The sequence below is a fragment of the Quercus robur genome, chromosome 4 (genome assembly GCF_932294415.1).
Source record: "Quercus robur chromosome 4, dhQueRobu3.1, whole genome shotgun sequence".
Taxonomy (NCBI): domain Eukaryota; kingdom Viridiplantae; phylum Streptophyta; class Magnoliopsida; order Fagales; family Fagaceae; genus Quercus; species Quercus robur.
This window is the reverse complement of record NC_065537.1, coordinates 58405264-58413665: the sequence shown is the minus strand read 5'-3', so window position 1 is coordinate 58413665 and position 8402 is coordinate 58405264. Positions and strand designations below refer to the sequence as shown.

The 8402-nt window shown below is 33.2% G+C and overlaps 1 long non-coding RNA gene across 2 annotated transcripts; it reads left to right on the top strand.

Moving 5' to 3' along the window:
• The first annotated feature begins 2362 nt into the window (after nucleotides 1-2362).
• On the top strand, nucleotides 2363-7635 carry LOC126723133 (uncharacterized). 2 transcript variants are annotated; one of them, XR_007654172.1, is made up of 2 exons: nucleotides 2363-2645; nucleotides 7228-7635. It is a non-coding gene; the product is annotated as an uncharacterized LOC126723133 (long non-coding RNA). The 2 variants fall into 2 exon arrangements; XR_007654173.1 differs by having other exon boundaries at nucleotides 5590-7635.
• Nucleotides 7636-8402: the final 767 nt, after the last annotated feature.

Genomic DNA, 8402 nt, shown 5'->3' with positions numbered 1-8402 from the left:
CTTGGACCAAGGCTTAGAGTAGGGTCTTCCATGGGAATGACAGCGAGGAGAAATCCGGAACCCTTTCTTCCACTATGATGATGGCATTCACATTCCCTTCCTGATGATGTTTGAAGCAGCCACATTCCTAAACTATACCAACTTGTTGTCAATGAGATCCTAGATATGGTCCCTCAAATGGTAACATTCTTCAAGGGTATGCCCCTGGGCCCCAAAATGGTGTTCACACTTCTTGGATGGATCAAAGCGAGGTGGTGAAGGGCCTTTTCTAGGCCTAGAAAATATCAGGGTCACTAGTTTCTTTTCTAGTAGGCAAGCATAGAGATTTGCCATGGGCATGGGTAATGGAGTGTACTTCTAGTTTTCCCTCCTTAGGGGACAAGCTGGGTTTGGCCACCCTCTCTGATTAAAGGCTCGGTTAGGTGCTTAAGTAGACTGAACTTGTTGTTAATAAGGTCTAGCAGCTGGGGTTGCAAAAGCAAAAGTAATACCCCTAGGCCTTTCTGATGTATTGTCAATCATATACACATCGGCTTCCTTAGTCTTGCGGCTGATCATTTTCTTGACTTGTTGTTCAACCATGGAACTCAAAGATTCGAGATCCATGATTTTCTTGCTCCTACTCATCAATATGCTCCCCAATAGGTATGAGGCTAGCAAAATGAGTGACTTGGGTGCTAATCATCTTCTCATAGTAAGGAGGCTTGAGGTTGTTAATGAACCATTTGATCATCTCATTTTCCATCATGGGGGGTTGAATTTGTGCGGCTAGCTCACGCCACCTCTAGGCATATTCTTGGAAAGGCTCCCCACTCTTCTTCTCTGTTCTCATAAGAATCGTGCGGTCAGGAGCTATCTCGGTGTTGAACTTGTAATATTCCAGGAAAGAGTTGGCCATTTCCCTCTAGCTAGAGGTCTTTTCCAATATCGCATACCATGTGGCCGCGAGGCTGGTCAAACTATCAAGAAAAATTTGGCAAAGCAAAGGGTGATTATCCCTATAAGGAGCCATCCTCCTCCAATACCAGCATACTTGATGAACTTTGGTGCCTTGAACTTAGGAGGCATAACAACCTATGGGAAGTTGGTCAAACTATCTAGATCAACGCTTCCATGGGCACTGGAGCCCTCTATGATTCGAAGCTTTTTGGCCAGAGTTTCCACTTCGCTCTTGAATTGGCCATACCTAGATTCAGGGTTCTTGTCCTTAGAAGGATCTGTTCTTGGTCATTTCCCTGATGCGGTATATTATGGCCTTGATCCTGTCTTGGTGGGAGGCTAATTTTCATTCTCAATTTGGGGACCTCCTTGACTATGACCGAAAGAGTTTTGTCCTCTTCCTATAACTAGTTGTTGCATCACGCGCATCAATTCTGACATTTGCTCTTTCATCTGAGCGAACTCAGTTGGACTCACTTTGGGAGTCGAAGGCCCACTGGTAGACATCTCTCTTGCACGAGACCTAGTGATGATGGGATCATGATGTGGCAATAGCTTGGATTGTTTCTTTTTAGCAATCTTTTGATCCTTATAAAGAATAGGGGGTAAAAGAAATGGGGTGCATTTGAAAATGTGGAAACATAACACCAAAATCAAGTTAGTTTATGTCCTTGTTATTTAACATGCACTTATCATTTTCAAAAATATTTGGCAGCAGAAGCCTTTAAGGAGGTGTTGTTACATTTGGAAAAAAAAGCCAGTTAAAATGCTGCCACGTGTGTAGCTTAGAAGTAACAAAATACCGTACGTTGCATTGTTTTAGGGCTTAAAAAATTCTTTCCATTTACCGTGCACACGGTTTAAAGAATTTTTTTTCTAAATAACAATAAATATTAAAAAATTTAGTTAATTGTCACGTTTCAAAACAATGTTGAAAACTAGCATCTCGAGTGTCTAAAACTCGAGTTCCAAGATAAAAATCGAGTTTTTAAGTTTTTAAGTCTTGATTTGTAAGTGGATTAGTGTAAAGCGGGAAAAAATTAAGCTAAAAATTGAGTTTTAAAGACTCGATTTCCATAAATTGAATAAAAACGCCGCTATAGGTCTATAAAACGTCACTATAGGGCTTAAAAACGCCACTATAGGACTCCATAAATCTGTACTTATGAAAAAAAATTTTCCAGGAAAACGCTGCTATAGGGCTTTAAAACGTCACTGAAAGGCTTAAAAACGCCACTATAAGTGAAATTTTTTTCGCATGAAACTCGAGTCTTAAAGACTTGAGATCTGTGTTCCCATTTTGTAATATGGATCTCGAGTTTCTAAAACTCGAGATGCTACTTCCCTTTATTGTTTCAAACGTTGCCTAACTAACTATATACAATTCTTTTGCATTGCTGTTTTGCACATTACCTCTGGTTTAAAACAAAAACACCATTAAATTGAAAGAGACTGACCGACTGAGAGAAACTCTGATAAACAGAGAGAGAGAGGAGTCAATTAGGTGTAGGAAAATCTAAGAAATCAGACATAAACTACATATGCCCCATAGTTTCCCAGTTCCTTTCAAAAACTTTGTTTCCAGTTACGCTAAAACGACCTTTTTGCTTTTTGATTTTTCCAGAAAAAGAAGCAGAAGAAGAAGGAAGATGAAGTCGACTAAAAAGAGTTGCCTCCGACTTTTTGATTAACAATGCCTCCGACGGGTTTCTATTCTTTCTCTAACTATTGTTTTCCACAAATTTATAGTTAAATTAGTTTTGCTATATGTTTTCCACTTATACAATTGCAGTTAGATTTTGGTTCCAGAAATTAGGGTTAACGAAATCGAAATCACGATGTGTGGCTATTTCTATTAAATATTTTCGATAATGGGTTTGTTTGAATTCTTCTCTTTAGGATATAATCATTCAATTTCTTCCTCTGCAACAATAAAGTGGAATCTTTCTACAATCAAGAGTCTCTAGTTTAATCAAGGCAAAAGTTTCAATTAATTTTCCTAATATTCTCTTCGATTATGGTTTACTGTCAATTTAGGAACTTGGATTCATAACCCTTTTCCTCTCTATTCGTTTAAATCAAGGAAAACCCCTCACAATATGAAAATCCTACCTGAGTTATAATGGCCTCTTACCTGTTCTGTTTTTATTGCAAGGGGGAGTGAAATTGTGGGATTTTGAAATCTGATAGTATTACTCTCTTTACACTAAGTTTATTACTTTGTAGATTTTAGTTGATATTTTTTTAAAAGAGACTTTTTAGGTCTTGATTTTGTTGTTTTTGATGTTGGGTTTTAATGGGTTTAAATTGTGAAATCTAAAAGTATAATAGTAAAAGGAATTGTAGCCAGTTCTAAAGTTTTGTTTTGTTTTGTTTTGTTTTTTTCAAATTTCAATTACGTTTATTAGTTTACTTTGCTAAATGTGAATCAATATTGGATAGATTAAATCAATAATCATAGAGAGCAGATTGAATTAATATTAGATATCTGATTCAATATTTTGGCTTCTCTGTTTGTGTTTGGCTTTTGGTGGGCATCCGGATTGGCATATACATTGAATTTATATGTATGAAATTGAAATTTTCATTGTAATGTGGCAACTGTGAAATGATAAGGGAATGGACATTAGTTATGAATCTTATGGTCATTGGAAAAGACAATTGTGAAGAAGGCTTTAGCACTTTAGATTTTATCTATTAATATTCTCTAGATTTTTTTTCTTTCTTACTCTTTTTCCATGCTTCATCCATTCTTTTTTCCTCCAATACATGATGCTTCGTTTTCTCCTAGTTTATCTACCAATGATTTTTCTATCTGCGTTTAGAGCAGAAAGTAGGTAGGCAATCTGTCACTAACACAGGTTTCATTACTTTTTTAGGACTCCACCTTTCTTATATGAGACACTGCACTTTTTTCTATGTGTTTAGGACTTACTGTTACTTCTGTTAAATACCTTTTTGCACTGATCTTATTTTAAAATATTTTTTTTATGCCATTTTTTAGTGTATACTGCCATGCACATGATCATGAAGATTAGTTTTCTGGTGGTTATTAATTTATGTTATTGAATCACACTTAATACAGAATACCTCTTTGGCCTTCAAATAGTGACATGCATTGATCTCAAACGATATGGTTAATGTATACTGTTTATCCTTTTTTTTTTTTTTTTTTTTTTTTTTTTTTTAGAAAGATTGTTTATCTTAATTGATTGTTAGATTACCAAAATCTTCAATTTTTTTTTTTTTTCCATTTTTTCTCCTCTGATTTTTAATTCAGTTACTTCTTCATTCTGCAGCCTTTGAATTGATTTGGTTTTGGTTGGAATATTTGGATTCATTTTTTTAGGGTACTCTAGACTTATAATTCAAAGGCTATGATATTTAGATTTTTTTAATAGTTGGGCTAATAATTAATATTCAACAGATTTATCTTAACTGTGTTAACAGTGTTTGCATGACTGGTCTAAAGTACTAAAACTATTGATTTTCATATACATATTTTATGGTCTTTGGTGAACTTGCATTGTTTTAGTGATGTGAAATTAAGTTAAATAAGACCATTTGGTGTCAAAGCATATGAGAAAGTGGATTATTGATAGATGCATTTACAATTTCTTATAGCATTATTCTTGAGAAATCAAAAGGCATATATTACACCTTTATGCAAAGCTTTCTTGTGCAATTGGCCTTATACTTTTTAGAATGGTAAGCTTTGATTTAGAACCATTAGATTTTCCCTATGAGGATCTTCACTTGGAAATCAGATTGAATTGCATATTTGAGGTTACAAAATTAGTCAAGATTGATAGATAAGTTTTGAAGACAAGATAAAAATCAGATTATAGGCAGATGTGCTCTAAGATTTCTGATTTTTTTTATTTGCTAGGCTTGCATTGAATTGGTTTTTTTGGGATAGTGCTTTGAGATTCCTTTATATAGTGGTATGTGGAAAATAAGTTTTCACAGCTTTTAGGGTAGTTTTTGGAAACTTCAAGAAGTGTCAATCAAGTTGCAAAACTTTGGCTTCCTAGGTATTTTAAAATAAATATTAAAAATGCTGTGTTTTCTTTCCCTTTTTATTTTGCTTTCCTATTCATGAACTGTATGTGTCTATATATATATATATATATCAAACCAAGGAATTTTGAGTTTTAGTTCACAATTTTACATTTTTTTTAAAACCTAATGAGAAAGCTAGCCAAAACCACATAAACCTTAAACTAGAGAGAGAGAGAGAAAAGAAGAAGAATAGGAGGTTTTTTTTTTTTTTTGGAGAATGAAGAATAGGAGGTTAGTAATTAGCTAAAAATAACATTGAAGTTATGCCTGAATTGTATGCAGGAACTCGCACTGTATTTAATTGTCAATGAATGGTTTTTTTTTTTTTTTTTTTTTTTTTTTTTTTTTAAGCATTTGAAATGTGAATTGCAGAATTTTGTCACCACAAAAGACAAATTTGGATTTGGATCTTATTGTCATACAATATTTGTTTAGTTAAGGAGAAAAAAGTGGATTCAGTTTTAAAGTTCAAAGTAAAATTTATTTCCCTGGAACATTGAGTTGTTCATATTGTAATTTGAATCACTTTAAAGTTTATTTCCCTATAACATTGAATTGTTCATATTGTAATTTGATCCACTTTGTCAGTTTGGTGATGCCCAAGAAACTTGAGGAGATTGCATTTGGATGTCTCCTACCTAATTACTCAGGAGGCAAGCAATCTCTTCACTTATTATGACAGGAAAAGTCCACAACAACTTCTAAGGCCAAATAGCCTAATTGTTTTCCTTCTCTAAATCTGCTACCCTTTCATCAGACTCTTCTTTTACAATAAACCTTCATCTCTTGGTTTCACGACCACCACATCACACCCTTTCTCCCTTCTATTCCTGAATTTGCAACCCCTATGTTCCTTATATTCCTTATGATTCTTGAAGATTACAAACCTCTCCAACACTGTAACTATTTAGTCAAAAGCCTCTCTAATCTGTGAGATTATAATAAAATCTCAAGTATTTGTTCTTCTATGGCCCAATCACAATGTCGTGAACACTCTGCTTATCTATGTAAGGAGGTCAGGTTTTCTTTGATTTTTTGGGTATTTTTTAATTATTTTTGAGAGATTTTTCTACATATGATTGTGCGAATTGGATTTCTATGTGGGTTATGTTCTGTGTAAGTCTTTCTTTCTTGGGAAATTTTAGTTCCTTTTTTTCCTTAAACTTCTTTTTGCAATTTATCAGTTTTGAAAGATTTAAGTTTTGAAGACGAGCAATGAGTTTTCCATTTTAAAAAAATATTTAATTTCGACCAAAATGTTGAAGCAAACAGAATTTGTACTGCTTTATTTATTTAATTGGGTCGGTAGAGGAATTCTGTTGATGGGTTTTGTTGGTGATAGAATGAGATATTTGAAAGATCATTTTGAACAATTTAGAAACTACAAGATGGGAACAACCCAGATTTTGTGGTTGAGGTTTTGTCTAGTTTAGAAGCTATGCCTAGAGCACTGTGACTCTTGAGTATTTGTAATCTATATAGTTAATTTAGGAAAAAGTTTGTTCATTGATTAATTTTTGTTTATGGGTAAAAGGAAATACTTTACTAATAGGAAATATGTTTACTAATTTATTTATATATTTCACTTCTGTAGAGAACAGAAAATTGAGGGTTTAAAATAGGTAGATGTCCATGTTCATCAGTTTGAGTAGTAATACTAATGCCAAATATTTACCGTTTTTTCTCCTTTATTCTCTATTGTCTCTTTCTGCATCATTATTGGTAGTATGTTTTGAGGAAGAATAAATTCTTTCAAACAATTGTGTGAACCTTTCACTTTGAGAGAGATCAATGTACACACATGGAAATGAATATTTCATTTTTTATGTTTTCTAGCAAACATAGTTTTAACTTTTAATGAGCATTTTGCCTCATAAAACTTTTGTTTTTCATGTAGACACTGAATACTGAATATTAAATTTGATGTTTGTGATGTTCTTTCGTGATCAAATTTGTATTACTAGAAAGGTCATTTTTAGTGTATGTTTCTTGAAGTTGTTCTTTTTGAATTTTGTAACTGACTCTGTATTTAATTTAGTTTAGTGTAGTTGTTCATCTTTTTTTTGCGGGATCTCTTATTGTCATTCTCTCATATATAACAAATTTTTGGAGAAAACATCATTGTTTGATCCTTTTAAGCAAAAATATAGATACTAATATAAAAGTGATTTGCATAATGAAGGCACCATTGTCATCTTTTGTTCATGATGAGTTTCACTTTCACAGTTGCAGAACCTGTTCACAACTATGGGGTGCTAATTCTGGATGGCACAATGGAAAAACAATAAGCCATATAGAGCAAACGGACGGAAGTCTATATACTTAAGGGTGGCTGATGCAATAATAGATTTGCCACGAAGTGTTCATAAAAGAAATTTTCAACCTGTGTTGATGCAAAGGATAACTTCCACTTTTTTAAGTTTATGAAATTTTATATGTATTACTTTTGTGATCTATTGCCTTTATGAAATTGTAGATATGTTTCTGCAAATATTGTGATTTAAAATGTGACAGAATGTATTGTTTAAGTGTTGTAAACTAAACAAAAAATGAGAAACCTTTAAATATTTGAATTCTTATTTTCAAATATGCCATGGAAATTGAAATAAATAGTCTCTTTTAAGTTTTGTGTTATTTCAACATTGCATAGCATGGGGTTAGTTTGTCTGATTCCCATTTTTAGTCCAAAATTTTATGGAGACTTTGTGGCTGAATGAGTTTCAAGGTTCTAATTTTAATAGGCTGGGTGTTGTTTTTATGTGTTTTAATTCAAGTTGTGACCAAAAGATAACTGAAAATTTTTTTTCTCCTAATTTTAATGGTTTGGTTGTAGGAAAAATGAGCAATGCATTTATGGTTCAATGTAGCACGGGTGTCATATTTTGCAAATCATAAATCTAGGTCAATTTTGTTCCATCTTCCCTTTGGTGGAAGAATTGACTAGATCAGTAAAATACTTATGTTTTGGCACACGATATAAACTCCTATTTTCTTTTACGTGAATATTGATATTGGGAAAATAAGGAGATTTGAGACCATGCATTCTAATGAGTCTAACTCGCCCTCTTTTGGTTCTATATCTCTACATCACCAAGACTAAGTGAACTTCTTATATAATGTTTAATTAGCTAATGTCACTTGTATAGTAAGCAATTCTAATTGAATATTTAACTGCAATTATTAGAATTGGGAAAAAGGTGTTACTTCATGTTATTACTTAAAAATATGTTAAACATTCTATCTAACCTTCTCATATAATAGCTTACAACATCATCCGCGCATCATGCGGGCCCCTCGGCTAGTTTCTATAATGATGCAAGATTAATGCACAAGATTGGCAAGTAACAGAAACTTTCATGATATGCTTGGTAATAAGGGTCGGATCCTCTTTTGATTACATG